Genomic DNA, 16,159 nt, shown 5'->3' with positions numbered 1-16,159 from the left:
CCAATACTATATTGTCCACGTGGTATAGCTGCAAAGAGCTGGTCAGAATGTCAGGAATGTCACTGTGGCATTACACCCCATATTCTTCATGGTAATATTATATATATATGATATGATTCAACTATGATGTATTTTATGCAAGATAGGTCATGTAAGGTAGAATTGAAAAGGTTATGATTCACTGAATGTGATTATCCTATTTGTATGCATGTATCATTTTGGTATCTGAAGTTAGGAATATTGTCTATGCATCTATTACAGATGTGTTTACATCTGGGGAATGCCCACTAAGAAGAATGCAATCAGTCTAGATGGCTGGCTGGGAAGGACCATTAGGGAGAACAACAAGTCTTAGAAGATGCTAATCTCCCACTGGGGAGCCTTCCTGAGGATGCTACAAACAGCCTCTGACTCATGACTACTATGGCCCTACAGAGACATTTCACCAAGTCACCTGGTACTGGACTCTATCACAGAATACTAGTGTTTTTCCACTGAAAGGTGTGGGAACTAAAGCTGGAGACAAAGGGTTCCCACCATATGCAAAAGCTATTTAAGGCAGGGGCGTGACATCATTGGGGTTCTTCTTCTGACTCCCCGCCCAAAGGAGACGCTTGAAAACACCTGAGAAACAAACACTGAACTGGGGGAAAAGGGCTGAACCCAGGCTAGAGGGATTTCTAGCCTGCGAGAAGAACACCTCGGGTTTTAAGCTGCAAGCAAGGGCAGTTGGTCCCAAGAATAGCTGCAAACTGCTTAAATTATCATTTAGGGCGAGAATTTGCTACCCATATCCAATTTCTTTAGTATATTAAGCTTAGATTGTGTTTTTGTTTTATTTGCTAGGTAATCTGCTTTGATCTGTTTGCTATCCCTTATAATCACTTAAAAACTCCCTGTGCAATGTAAGATGGTATAATTTTGGGTTTACCCTCCAGAGAGGGGTGTGTGCCTCAGAAGCTGGTAAGTTCCCTAGCTGTATAGCCTTCCCATGCAGGGGCTGGTCAGAAAGCCTGTCTGCAAGTTACAACGGCTGGGTGTGTCCCTACCTATGTGTATGCTGATTGAAAGAACAAGCTTGGAGACTTAGCAACTTGTCACAGCAGCACAGTGTCAGAGGGAGCCCAGGCTGGTGGGTCGGGTGGCACGGCACCCCAAGGGGCAGGAACCCACCATGACCTTTCATTTGTAGGATGTCATTGTGATTGTTCAGTTTCCTTATGGATCATTATCTTTAGGTGACAACCCTTCTCAGCATAGTGTATAATCAGATACAGCCACTCTCATTCTTACAAAGATGTGTCTAAAGTGCCTTTGTTAGCCATAGATTTTGGAAAAACTCAGGAAGTGATTTCAGAAATCCCTAAGGAAGAGATATTGAAAAGAGATGAATGTGGGTGCAAGATCACTTGTGTAAGTAAGTCTGGGGAAGTGGGAATTAAGGCGCAATAATACAGGGATGATCTAGTCAAGACGTCTTCCTCATCTTGATCCAAAATCTCATTCATTTTCTGTTATCTTTTCTTAGGAAAGAATGACTCTGCAAAGACAGTCACTAAACCCACAAGAAGGGCCTTCTCAAATGCAATATGGACACATTCTTCTGGTCAATTGTCAAGTTCATCAAGCCTGAACAGATGTTGGCAAAGACACCATACTGAGTAAGGGAAAAGATGACGAAAGCTGTCGTGTATTTTGTAAGAATGACAAAGGGGTTCTCACAATACATTCTTCCCCAAATTTTGCTCCAGAACCATTAAACTATCCTGATCTCTGTCTGTTATCTCCTACAGGCTGCAGCACTCCCACACTATTCAGCTAGAAAGAACGAGGAGTACTTGTGGCACCTTAGAGACCAACAAATTTATTTGAGCATAAGCTTTCGTGGGCTAAAGCCCACTTGTGGATAAGCATAGAGGAAGTGTCCGAGTCAGAGTGCAGCTCCCTTTGCCATCACCATGCACAGCAGTGTAACAACCAATCAAAAAATACCAGCCTGTTTAAAGAAACTTTTCTATGGCCTCCACCTATGCCTGTGGGAGGACTCTGAAAATACTCAGACTGTAGTTCAGTCTAACAACTGTAGTTATGATGAAAAAGGAAACTGACGCAACATTGAAATTAAAGGAAGAACAGCTAAACTACTCTATCATATCATTTTTAAGGAGTGATTTTTTTTATCCGGTTTAAAAAACAGACAAGACCCTCACCGCAGCCAGCATCTTTTTTGCAGCAATCTTAGACAGCCTCCCTTTTTAGGAAGCGTACAATAGATTGAAATGTTACAAATACTGCTCTAACACCAATTCAAAGAGTCCCACTTGCAGCCAACTATTACGCAAGTGAGCTAAGAATTTATTTCTATAGAATATGCTTTAGCCAGCAACTCAGCAGGATTTGCCAATTTATTTACGTATTTATTACACATTTTTTCCACCTCACCCTTTCTCCCCCCACCCAAGAAATGACATAATTGCAGGTGCAATTTTTAAAAAAAAAAGTGCAAACCCCCACTGAACCTTTTTACAAAACACAGAATCCAAAACTTCACCATCTGTGTGAGAAATGTCAGCAATTATGAAGTCTTAAAGGAAAGACACAATCATTTTTTAATCCACAGAAATAATTAGACAAACTTTGCAAATTGTTAGGAAAACAAGAGGGTAGGGCCACATTTTGAGTTTAATAAGTCTGATGATACTTATTTAAAAGCCTATTCAAACCTATTAGCCTGATGTGCCAAATCAATACCTAGTAATCTGCAATATAGGTGTTTTAAAAAAAGGAAAAAAAATATGCATCTCTTTTGTAAAAGTTTGTCATTAAAAATGTTTCAGCAAAAAGGGGACTATATTAAAAAGGAAACTGGAAAGCAAAGCCAGAAAAATCTATTTATTCCCCCTACAAATGCTGAATGCCCCTATTGATCAGGACCAGAAGAGCATTTAGAACAAACAAGTAACATTACCTTTTAAAATTCTAAAAAGGTCTGAAACTTTATACTTCAGAATTTTGAAGGCAATCTGCCATACGCTCCCTTGGTCTGGGTTGGAGAACTATTAAACAGAATTAACAAAAATGTCCGAGAGAGAATCAGAGGATACATGTGCTGTAATCTCCATTTATGAGACCAAACAGGAAGAGGTCAACAGAGGTGATGAAATCCTGAGGTATAAGTTTGTGCGCTAAGGCAGCCTAGATACTAGTCAGTCAGGCCAGCTGGTGAAAGACGGGCTCAGAATAAGATAAGTTATAAACTGAGATGAGTGATCTGATAATTAGCTATGGGATTTTTCTGAAAAGTGACAGGCAGAACAGGAGAAGAGGTCAGAGCTTGAGAACCAAGTCTCTCAGTCAGACGAGAGAGGCCAATGTTATTAGCAAGGAGGTAGTCTAAGCAGTGGGTTTCTGGTTAATACAGCAAGAAAGCAAGCCTGAAGGCAGAGGGCAGTTGGGTCTAAAAAGTGGTCTTGGCAGGGAGGAGGTTACCGTATTCCTGAGGCAGAGAAAGGAGGTTAGTGGAATGGTGGGGCTTAGCAGTGGCCGCGTAGTTTAAAAAGGAATTGTAGAGACAGGAAGGCAAATTGCTTGAGAGAACAGGCACTGGGCAGGAGATTGCTTACCTCTGTTGTGGAAGAGAAGAATGACTGGGACCATGCTAATATGGCAATAGGAGTGTGATGTGAAGGGAGAAAATAGGTGGTAAAGAAGGGCAGACAGAAGGGCAAGAGAGGATGATACAAGAGAAAGGCTGCAAAGACAAACTAGGCAAGATTAGTAGAGAACAGATACACTTGGTAAGGGGAATTATGAATAGGTAGGTAGGTTGACAGGAAAAAGGCAGGCAGCATAGGACAATGAAGTGCTTTGGATAAGGCTCTGGAATGGTACAGGGAGAAAGGCAAAGGGGAGGTTAAGTTGGAACATCAGGACAAACGGGGAGATGGGAGGAGACAAATCCAAACAAACTTTATAAAAATGGCAATTAGACTCTCTTTGGGGGAGAGTCTAACATTTGCCAAGTGTCGTGGGAAATCATCTTTTTTCACTCAGTGAAACTGTCCACTCCTCCAAAATTGTTATTTTTTAGAATGGGGCCAAAGACTTTAATCGCCTTTTATGATGAGATTACTGGTTCTGTGGATGAAGGGAAAGCAGTGGATGTATTGTTTCTTGACTTTAGCAAAGCTTTTGACACAGTCTCCCACAGTATTCTTGTCAGCAAGTTAAGGAAGTATGGGCTGGATGAATGCACTATAAGGTGGGTAGAAAGCTGGCTAGATTGTCGGGCTCAACGGGTAGTGATCAATGGCTCCATGTCTAGTTGGCAGCCGGTATCAAGTGGAGTGCCCCAAGGGTTGGTCCTGGGGCCGGTTTTGTTCAATATCTTCATAAATGATCTGGAGGATGGTGTGGATTGCACTCTCAGCAAATTTGCGGATGATACTAAACTGGGAGGAGTGGTAGATACGCTGGAGGGGAGGGATAGGATACAGAAGGACCTAGACAAATTGGAGGATTGGGCCAAAAGAAATCTGATGAGGTTCAATAAGGATAAGTGCAGGGTCCTGCACTTAGGACGGAAGAACCCAATGCACAGCTACAGACTAGGGACCGAATGGCTAGGCAGCAGTTCTGCAGAAAAGGACCTAGGGGTGACAGTGGACGAGAAGCTGGATATGAGTCAGCAGTGTGCCCTTGTTGCCAAGAAGGCCAATGGCATTTTGGGATGTATAAAAGTAGGGGCATAGCGAGCAGATCGAGGGACGTGATCGTTCCCCTCTATTCGACATTGGTGAGGCCTCATCTGGAGTACTGTGTCCAGTTTTGGGCCCCACACTACAAGAAGGATGTGGATAAATTGGAGAGAGTCCAGCGAAGGGCAACAAAAATGATTAGGGGACTGGAACACATGACTTATGAGGAGAGGCTGAGGGAGCTGGGATTGTTTAGCCTGCAGAAGAGAAGAATGAGGGGGGATTTGATAGCTGCTTTCAACTACCTGAAAGGGGGTTCCAAAGAGGATGGCTCTAGACTGTTCTCAATGGTAGCAGATGACAGAACGAGGAGTAATGGTCTCAAGTTGCAGTGGGGGAGGTTTAGATTGGATATTAGGAAAAACTTTTTCACTAAGAGGGTGGTGAAACACTGGAATGCGTTACCTAGGGAGGTGGTAGAATCTCCTTCCTTAGAGGTTTTTAAGGTCAGGCTTGACAAAGCCCTGGCTGGGATGATTTAACTGGGAATTGGTCCTGCTTCGAGCAGGGGGTTGGACTAGATGACCTTCTGCGGTCCCTTCCAACCCTGATATTCTATGATTCTATGACTTCACAGCACTTACTTGTTCTCATTCACAGTGAGAAGGACTCTGCCGATGACAAGGCCAACCAAAGAGCCATGCTACAATTATGGCTGCTCGAGTCCTGCAGGTTTCAGTTTGGGAAAGGGTCCAAACTGAGTCTTGCCATTCGGTTTGCAGGTTTTAGAGGGAAACAAACAGCTTCTGGCATGATTAAAAGTTGGAGTTTGACCAACAAGACAGTGGATGATGGAGGATTCCATAAGGTTCTAAACCAGGAGTTCCAAAACTCTTTCCCTAGCATGGAATGTGTCTCAATAGAGAGACTGCCCCATAGACCCCACTTTCCCATTCATAGTCAGGTAGTATCTTTGTCGCTAAAACAGCAATTGCTCACATGGGAAAGTAACATGAGCAAAGTATTCAATGTATGTTAGCCTATTTTAATGCAATATAGAAAACAGGAAAGCCATGTGACCAGCCACCTCTCCATGGGCCATAGATTGGGAACTCCTGGTCTGAACTATATCTTAGAAGCGGATAAATATTTTGCTATAGCGGCTGCAAAGGGCTAATACATAGGTAAGCAAATCTCCCATGATTCCAGTAACTTGTTCCCATTATATGGTAGCTCAGTTATAGGAAAACCAATGCTTGGAATGTTGCATCTGGATGTGGCAGTGGTTCATTCATCCCTGCAGCTACTGGCCTTTGATTCCTGAAACATTGTGTTATAACCTTTAAAATGGTCTCATGAAATATCTTGCTGTCACCGATTGCTGCAATGGGACTTTTCAGAATTGCCAGGCTTTGGTTGTAAAACAGCTGGAGTGGCTTTAAAACAAAGACTTGTTTAAAAATAACTTTTCAGGGCATTTGTTCTGTTATGCAATGACTTGGACAAATATTGTCAGAATATTTGCCCTCTGAAAACCTAGCACAAACAAAAACAAGAGAATGAAAGCCTAACTTGGGAAACAGCTGCATACATAGACAGGACACTAATTGGCACCTGAGGCCACAGCATGCCAACAGGAAGAAAAAGGGAATTCAAGTAACACAGAGTGCCACTACATGGAGCTTCGGCAAAATGTTTCAATGTGTGGGTTGCGGCCCGGAGATGGCAGAGCCTCCAATAGCCCCCAGACATTCATGGGGGAAAGGAGCTCCAGTCCCACAAAGCCTGAAGCTTCTGTGCTCCATCACCAACCGCCTAAACTTACTGGCAATACAGCTCTCTGAAGCTGTTGTCCTGCAACACCCATGCACTCCTTTACCATCTGCAGGGAGCAGAGGGATGCACAGTGACAAAACAGCATTAACTTCTGCCAGGAAACTCAGATGAAATTCAGCTTGTTTTGAGAAAGATATATTGCACACAGTGGCTGCTCTCCAGCCCTGGCCGCTTCCTGACATGCTTTCACCCTCTTCCCCCTCAACTGAGCCCTGACCATCAGGAGCTGTCACAAAGCAGCTTTCTTTAGCTCCTGGGAAGAAAGGTGATGAATATGGGAAGAGGGAATATGCCACAGAGCTGCTGCTTTCCCCTTCAGTAGGTTTTGGAGTCTTTCCTCCCCTTTTTGGTTCAGCAGAGGTCCCTTGGACTTTTGTTGGCTAGCAACATCAAGGCTTGGGGGTGGGAAAGAAGAACACCACAATATTAGCAGCAATTTTGTGTGCAGATCTCAATCAGTGGCTGCCTATTTCCTGAAAATGAATGACAGCATTGGACACATGAGGTACAAGCATCTGATTCAATCCCAGTGGATTCAGAGAATAAAGCATCAGAGTGAAGATTTGCCCTTTTCTTGTATAACCCTCAGTGTCTTGTAATTTGTGTGTCAAACAGGTGAGACTTACGGTTTCAAAATAGCCTAAAATTAATCCTAATGAGACATGACCTATTGGACAGCTTCCATGGAATGCCCTGCTATTCTCCTGTGGGCAGCGTTGAGAGCAGCTGGGGTTGAGCGTGAAGTCTCTAAGCTAATCACTAAATTGGTGCCAATGTCCCAGTGTGTCTCCAGTATCATTTATATGAATAGATATGAGACACTTAGGAAATTAGTATTACTCTCCCCTCTTTATCAAAAGCAAAAAAGACAGACTCCACTGTTCACATATAATAAATGGTGGAAGTGACATTCCATGTTTTAGAAAGAGATCATACAGTGGAGCATCAACAAACAGTGTTAAGTCCTCTGGAAAATATTTATCATATTAAGGGTCTGATTCAGCATTCAAAATATGGCCCATTTCCCACACCATGGAGGCTCACACATGGCCGCTAAAGGAGATTTTGTGAGATCTCTTAAAGCTTCTAAAATGTGGTGTTTTCTGTCCAATCTCCCAGAAAAAAACTCTGAGCTTTTAAGTGATAAAAAGACAAGATGAAACCAGTCAGTTAGAACAAACTAATTAACAAACACTTCAGAGGACTATTTTTCATGGTACTGCACAGTTCAACTCTATCATGCCAAGTCTGTCATCTTTATCACCTTTTCATGATTAAAATAGACTTGCCACAAAATTATGCACAGCTGATTACTTACCTGAAAATGTGTCTGTAGGCAAGTGCAACTTTTAGTAGTATAGGCAAAAAACAGAATATTCTCTTGACAGCCTTTAAAGAAAGTAAACTTTATGCTGAGGAAATGACAACTACATTTACAAGAAATCCTGTAATGACCAGGGGACATCTCACTTAGAACAAGAGACTATACAGCCTACAAAGCTGGCATTATTTTAGGACTGGATTTATCAAGTACAACAAATGTATGTTTACAGTTTTGACACAGGGGTTATGTTTTTGCAGTGATGGGTGTCACAAGGTGGCTGGCTCGTTAAAGGGAAATGGACCTAGCACCACCTGTGATACAATTAGTTTGCTTCCCAGATGGGAAAGATCAAGAAGAGTGTGACTGGTGGGACACATGACTCAAACAAGCCTTCTGGGAAAGAGAGAAGAGCAGAGGACTGCAGAGGAGCTGAAGGGAGTTTTCAGAAGGTTCCTGCAAGCTGCAGAGAGCAGGAACCCTGAGAAACAAGGGGAGGGCCAGGAGAGTAACAGAAGGGGTTTGTCTGCTGGCCCCTTGAGTCAGAGAGCAGAGAGATGTAAAGAGCACCCTGAAGGTAGGCTGAAGAAGCCCAAGCAGGATTAAATAACTTTTGGTTTGTTTGTACTTTTTTTGGTCTCTTGTTACCCCAAAAGGGGACTGAAGTCTGAAAGTGACCCAGCCGCAGGTCTGAATCACATGAAACCCTGGAGGAGTCAGAAAACCCTGGGGAAACAGACAGGGCACTGCAGAGCCACCCCAGGCCACAAGAAACTGCTCCAGAGGTGGCATACCTGACCACAATGGGCCAGCTCTCAGCGCTGATGGAAGCCTTCCAGAAATAGTGTAATGCTGCAGAGAGAGAGAGGGGATAGGAGAGGAGAATGCAGACAGAACCATCAGCTGAAATTAACAAAAATATCCCAGCCCAGAGAGGGAATGGGCAGGATCCTCCCCCATTCAAACCTCGGCCCAAAGGGCAGCAGCAATAGAATAGACTGCTCTCTTGGGCTAGGGGCAGGGTAGTAGCAGTGTCAAGAGTTTCAGAGACAGTATGGAGCAGCTGGCATTGTTGCCAACTCTTGCAATTCTGTTGCAAGTCTTGCTGTTTTTCTTAAAGGCTCAGTTCCTATAGTTATGGAATTATGAGGGAAACTCAGATTCAATTAAAAAATTGTAAGTCTCACTCCCTCATGATTGTGCAGAAAAGCTTGAAAACATCATCCCTAAAGGCTCAGGCACTGTAATGCAAATAAAAGGAATCCATATTTTTGATTTTTTTAAATCTCATGATTTTTACACCTCTGACTCATATTTTTAGTTGACAATACTGCAGCTGCTCCCAGCAGTCTTAGAGTTTCCTGGACTGGAGTACTGCAGCAGCACTCCAACCCATACTTGCCCAGCATAAGAAGAAAGGAGCCCTCGCTGCTACACATGGTGAGGGACTAGGTTGCCAATTCACCTGTTGGCGGGAGAATGTGGAAAAGCAGCCAGTCAGAGAGGCTTCTCCGCCTCAGCTAGGGGGTTTTCCCCACAGAGCCTGCAAGAGGGTTTAGAAATCTGAAGACTTGGCAGGTCAACCAACCATGAGACCAAAAGCACCAGCAGCTACAGCAGAAACACAGTAATGCAACATGCCTCCACAAAATCCCTTGACCAGAGTTCCAACCACATAGTGAAACTAACTAGTCTTGTGTCATGTGAGAGTGATGAATTCCTTACACTGATTCACTGCATTACAGGGAGTGTTTGCTCCTCCCCCACTTTCTTCATATGTAAATTTATCCACTAATTAAAACAAGCATATTACAGTTCTCAGCTGCAAAAGGTCAGTATAATTTCTGAAAATGAACCTTTGTTCTCTCTTTCTAATCAGCAGCCAGACAAAAATAAGTACTAATTCACTATCATCAATAATTCTAGACAGATTCATGAGGTAGAATGAGTACATCTTATTTTTCATAAGCTGCAAGTGATCTAGCAGGGTAAAAATTAAGTCTTAAAAGATTGATCTGAATAGGAGACTGAGCAAATATGGCAGATGTCATGCAGTAAACTGAATGTGTACCAAGGCTTACCTCCAACCCACCCACCCCACATAATACTTTTATAAAAACAGTATTTTCTCCAAAGAACATTTTAGAAAGTTCCTCATCAATATTAGACAAAATAGTTTGTAAAAGGGGTGGCTCTGGAATATACACATAGCTGCAATTCACCTGAAGAGTAACATTAACATTTCAGACTAGGAAAGTCCAGCAACAAGATTAGGTGTTGTTTTGCATTTGTCACTAACCTGTGGAAACCACAAAGGAAGATAAATCTGTTGACCTAAAATACAATCTCAGGAAGAGACCTTACATCACATAAACAACAATAATGCAACAGTTTCAGAGGCGACATGTAGTGGAGCATGCGGGGTCAAGTGCCCCCGCCCCCCAATTTCTGCGAGTGCTGCAGGGCTTGCTCTGCTCCAGCAGGGAAGGGGGCTCTGTCCTTCTCCTGCCGCACCTCTCCCTCGGCACTTCCAGCTCGCTTGGCCCCTGGATAGACTGGCACTGCCTCCCCAGCAGGCCTCTCACCGGCAGTCGCCATGCTGCCCCGAGGGAGGAAGGCAGAGCAGCCACCCTCAGCTGGCGTGAGAAGCGGTTCCATCCTGCCCTCTCTGCTCCCCGCCTGGGCCTGGCTGCCAGAGACAGGGGCCGAGCCTGCCAGAAAAGTGCTGGGGGAGGCGCAGCAGGAGAAGGACAGAGCCCCCCATCTCCAGCAGGTAACACTGGCAAGGAGAGTGCAGTGGCACAGGGCCACAGCGTCGCTGGGGAAGGTGCGAGGAGCAGGGTCCCTCTGCTCAACAGGAGGTAGGGGCACTGCCCATGCCCCTCCCCCTGCTGAGGTGTCATGAGGGCACAGGAGCTCCGGGGAGACACTGGCGCTGTGAGTTTGCCTGGCCCAGAGGCATGCCCTCTTCGCTCCTGTGGCCCCAAACCTCCAGGAACCAGTGGGATTAGCTGCCCTGGCCCAAGTAGGTGGGGCTGGAAGGATCCTCCCAGAGGCAACACGTGGGGCAGTCACATGGCCTCCCTTTACATTGTGCCCCCGCACTATCATCACAAGTCGTCTCTGCATAAGGTGATTCAGAAGACAAGTGAATCAAGGATTAAACTGAGACAGCTATAACCTAGTGCTCTTTTGAATAACAAAAGGAACTTGTCATTCACTGCCACAGATTCTCCAGCGGCAAGCCACCATCCTGACCGGATGGATTTCAAAGCCTCATTTTTGGTAGAATACGATAGTTGCATGAATAAGGTCAATTTTGCCATTTAATTTAATATTTATCCAGACAATTCAATGATTCATCAGGCTCTTCAGATAATTATATTAGGGAACCTTCTTGGCACAAATCTGTTGTATCAAAATAAAAGTAAAAATGCCAATGAAAATTAGAAACAGTACTGTGTTTTATTTTAACCAATTGAAATTATTTGAGATTGGGTATACAGAACTGTACTTACAACATCTTTATTAGTCATATAATGAAAGTATCACATTTGAACACACCGTGAAGAGTTTTTTGGTTTTTTTTTAAAAGATCTTGGAAAGCACCACTGAGCTTGATCCTCCATTAAAAAATCATCCCTTATCCCATGGGCATGTCTACATTAAAAACTTAAGTCAATCTACATTAGGTCAACTTATAGTCTATGGTGGTTCACGTCCATACTACCCTCCTTCGATCAGTGGTGTGCATCCCCACCAGCAGCGCTTCCATTGATCTAAGAGGGGCAGGTGGGGAGCTGAGAACCCAGGCTCTTGACCTGAAATTCCCTATGTTAATATATGCAAAATGCTTTGAAAATGAAAACTGTTAACTATGTACTAGACAGGCATGTTACTATTATTCCCCCTCCCCATAGGCTTTGCTTTAATATTGCAATTAGTGCCCACTCTTGCACAACAAAAGTGAGGTACAAGGGCAGAGTTCTACTCCAGTGGGTCTGGGGGGAGGGGCACGGTGTAATCCGAAAACCTAGCGGGAGCAGAGGTAGAGAGAGGGCAGGAGCCAGCGATTAAGGGGAGGGACAGGGCAGGAGCTGAAACAGTATTTTTCCTGTTCTTCCACCAGCAAACACGCACCGGCAAGAACTAGGCCTTTGATACTTCGTTCTCAGACCCCCGCCATAGAATGTTCACCATTTTGTTTTCATTTTCGTTTTTTCTTCTCGATTAAAATAAAATCTGGCAAGTCCAAGTAGTGGTTTTCATTCTTTTTTACTTGGCTTGTTATCCTGCACGGTGCTTGCCTTCCCTGTTTTAAATTTTCCAGATTTACATTCCATCAACGAACAACAGCCCAGTTAATACTTGGATATGGATGGACCCTTTGATTGTTCTTTTATGGACAGCACAATTATGTCCTTATATTTTCATGAATTTTTTGTACCTGTAATGATGGATGCACCCTATGCGTATAAATATGATATAAACCATTTCCTTCCTTCCCAATCATGTTGTGGCTTAAGGTTCTAAATCTGTAGCAGCAACTACTAGATTTAAAAAAAAAAATCAATCACAGGAAATGGTTATAAGAATTGAATGAAAAAATCTACATTTTCAGAGTACTTAATACAAAATTAACAGTAAAGCTTCTAAAAGAACAGGACGACTTGTGGCACCTTAGAGACTAACAAATTTATTAGCGCATAAGCTTTCGTGGGCTACAGCCCACTTCATCGGATGCATAGAATGGAACATATAGTAAGAAGATATATATATACACACACATACAGAGGAGGTGGAAGTTGCCATACAAACCATAAGAGGCTAATTAATTAAGGTGAGCTATTATTAGCAGGAGAAAAAGACTTTTGTAGTGATAATCAAGATGGCCCATTTAGACAGTTGACAAGAAGGTGCAAGGATACTGAACATAGGGAAATAGATTCAATAGGTGTAATGATAAAGCTTCTATAAACCAAAACAGCTGTTAAAGATCCAAAATCATATATAGAGATTTCAAGAACACAGGAAGTCAAATACCCCTCAGATGTCATCCAAGACATCTTATTCTTCAAAGACAAACATCTAGGACTGCAGAATTGGCCCTTAAAAATATAATGAAAGAGTTTGCATTTCCTGTGCTACAGAAGACATCTGTCTCTGCTTAAAACTTCAAGGAGTGAAACTGGACTATAGATCATGTGACTTACAGGTTTAATTGCCTGCAAACAATCATGACTGATGCAACCCTCAATAGGAAGTCAATTAAGTAAACTGCAAAGCATATAGCAATTGCTAAATATATACTAAATGAAGAAGATGCTCTAGAAAACACAAAACACCCCACCCCACTTCTTACATGTTACCTACATTTTTCCTGCAGCTATATTTAAACATCCTTTTTCTACACCAGCCTCTGAGATTTTCACAGCACTGAGGGCCTGATCCAGCTCCCATTGAAGTAGATGGGAATCTTCATCATAGAATCATCTTTCCACTGACTTCAGTGGGAGATGGGTCGGGCCATAATAAAGGAAAATAACCCTGGTTAGAAAAGATCAGTGTGACCTGCTCAGTTTCTGGCTTTAGTTGTTTGTGGTACAAAACATCAGGAGCAGAGCACAAAGAACTCTGCATTTGAGACTTATCAGGTAAAGGAAGGGCTGATTTTCCAATACATTCTTATTTTATGCTGTATCTGTCATCATTAAGTATATGCATACATTGTGACCTACTTATGATCTTGCAACAAAAAATAACTTTGCAATTACGAAAAAAATGTAATTGTTAGAAAAATTAAATTTGTCACTCTGTCTTGCTCTTCTCCATACTTCCCAACTTCTCAAGTTCCCTTTCTTCCACTCTGTTACATTGATAAAGCACTTGTTATGGCTACTAAAGCCTAACTACAATATTTTTCCCCCTGGAAAGGTATGTGTACATGAACACTCAATAACATGATTGTGTTAGGCAAGTCCAATCTGTAGATCCTTATTCTTATCTGCTCTAGAATAAGGGATCCAGCTTATTAATGCTTTTTCTTATAAAGGCTGCCTAGAAGAGGAAAGCTGTTGACAGATCAAAAGGAAAGGAACTTGTACTCCTTTGATATGTTTTTCTACTGTTTGGAGAAGGTCTCCAGGTAAGACACTGCACAGTTGCAGATGTGAGCAGCTTTTTTACTTCAGTGAAATTAAAAACCCATTTTTAAGCTTAACAGCAATTATGCACCAACAAATAAATTATTATAATAATTTATTTTCACTGTCTAGGCTGTTTCCTTTTTTGCACTTCACTTTGCTTGTGTAATGAAAACAGATCGGTCAGTACCATTTTTAGGTTCCCATGTATTAGCACAATCTTGCTCTCTTAACATTCCCAACCCTACCCGGAAATATTTTCACAAAAAACATATGCACAGAATTGTTTCCATTGCAATTACAAAACAACACCTCTGGTATTATTTTGTAAAATCGTACAAACATTTAAAACATGTAAATAACTACATTTGGGGCCTAAAATTAGTCAACTTCATCTCATTCAAATCTCCAAAATGCATGGCAACCTGACCGCTGACTAGTAATGTCTGTCACAGCCATCTAGGAAAGTGGTGCTTGATCTCACCTCCTCAAATCAGCAACACTGGAAATCTTGTATTCTAAGCCCAGCGTCAGGAGGTATTTTGTGCCACTTACTACCAACCTGTCTGCTTGTTGGGAACAGAATGGCCAGTTTCCATTCAATCCAGCCCTTCCTGGTCGGAAGCCTGGTAGCAGCACACGCACACGAGTGGAAATGGGCATGGTAAAGGAGGGTGGAAATGGGCATGATAAAGAAGGGTGGAAATGGAGGATACTGATACGGATGAGTACTCACACGAAAATAAGTACGTGAATTCTTATGATATTTTCAGTATTTTAAAAAGATATTCAAAGAAAAATATAAATAAATCCTCATCAGCCAATGGAAGCATATAGTCTATATTAAAGTCTGTCACCCTCCTTGTGCATGCAGCCAAAAATTAGATCTGGGATTCAAAAAAAAAAAAAAAAGAATCTTGTAGGATTTGTTTTGTTTGGGGGAAAGGTTTAAAACATTTAATACGTTTAATTTATGTTCACCTTATCACATTCTCTGGAATTTTCCCTACAATGAATTGTAATTTCAGGGTTTTATTGTGAGGGTGGGGCTAGTGGATGATACAGAAAAGAAACAAAGTAACATACAGAACAAAAAGTCTCATTGGTTTGAACAAACTAAACTGAAACTAGATCAGCCAATTTACATTGTGTCTGAAGTAAAACACAAACCAAAACACCTGAAATGTCTCAAATCCAGAATAGAAAATGAATGCTTGTCTGATATAAATCCTATATCTGCCAATAGTGGATCTCTATTATTAATTGCACATGAGAATAAAATAATCCTCTCTTCCATCCTCTGCCTATTTAAATCTACAGATAATGTGTCATTCTTCAACAATATATCTGAAGACAAACAGGAAGCAATTCCACTACCTCACAGATTGCATTTCCCCATGCATGGTCTTTACAGGCTTCTTTTTCACCATGAAACCACCACAAATTCAGGCACAAGAGAAACAGGAGAAAAAGATCTCTTTGATCAGATGTGGCTCAAATATAATTTTACACCAACTCATTAAATTAGTTTTTCCTCATCCTCTCCCTTTCTTCTTTACTATATCATAGAATCATAGAATATTAGGGTTGGAAGGGACCTCAGGAGGTCATCTAATCCAACCTACTGCTCAAAGCAGAACACATCCCCGACAAAATCATCCCAGCCAGGGCTTTGTCAAGCCTGACCTTAAAAACTTCTAGGGAAGGAGATTCCACCACCTCCCTAGGTAATGCATTCCAGCACCACCCTCATAGTGAAAAAGTTTTTCCTAATATCCAACCTAAATCTCCCCCACTGCAACTTGAGACCATCACTCCTTGTTCTGCCATCTGCTACCACTGAGAACAGTCTAGAGCCATCCCCTTTAGAACCCCCTTTCAGCTAGTTGAAAGCAACTATCAAATCCCCCCTCATTCTTCTCTTCTGCAGACTAAACAATCCCAGTTCCCTCAGCCTCTCCTCATAAGTCATGTGTTCCAGTCCCCTAATCATTTTTGTTGCCCTCTGAGGGACTCTTTCCAACTTTTCCACATCCTTCTTGTAGTGTGGGGCCCAAAACAGGACACAGTACTCCAGATGAGGCCTCACCAATGTCGAATAGAGGGGAACGATCACGTCCCTCGATCTCCTTGCTATGCCCCTACTTATACAGCCCAAAATG

At 42.4% G+C, this 16,159-nt stretch overlaps 1 protein-coding gene across 16 annotated transcripts in view; it reads right to left on the bottom strand.

Moving 5' to 3' along the window:
- Positions 1-16,159, bottom strand: part of INPP4A (inositol polyphosphate-4-phosphatase type I A) — a 198,043-nt gene that overhangs the window by 146,514 nt on the left and 35,370 nt on the right. The gene's annotated exons all lie outside the window — the stretch shown is intronic.

This window comes from Lepidochelys kempii, chromosome 1, assembly GCF_965140285.1.
Source record: "Lepidochelys kempii isolate rLepKem1 chromosome 1, rLepKem1.hap1, whole genome shotgun sequence".
Classification (NCBI taxonomy): Eukaryota; Metazoa; Chordata; order Testudines; family Cheloniidae; genus Lepidochelys; species Lepidochelys kempii.
This window is presented reverse-complemented; position numbering and strand designations above follow the sequence as displayed.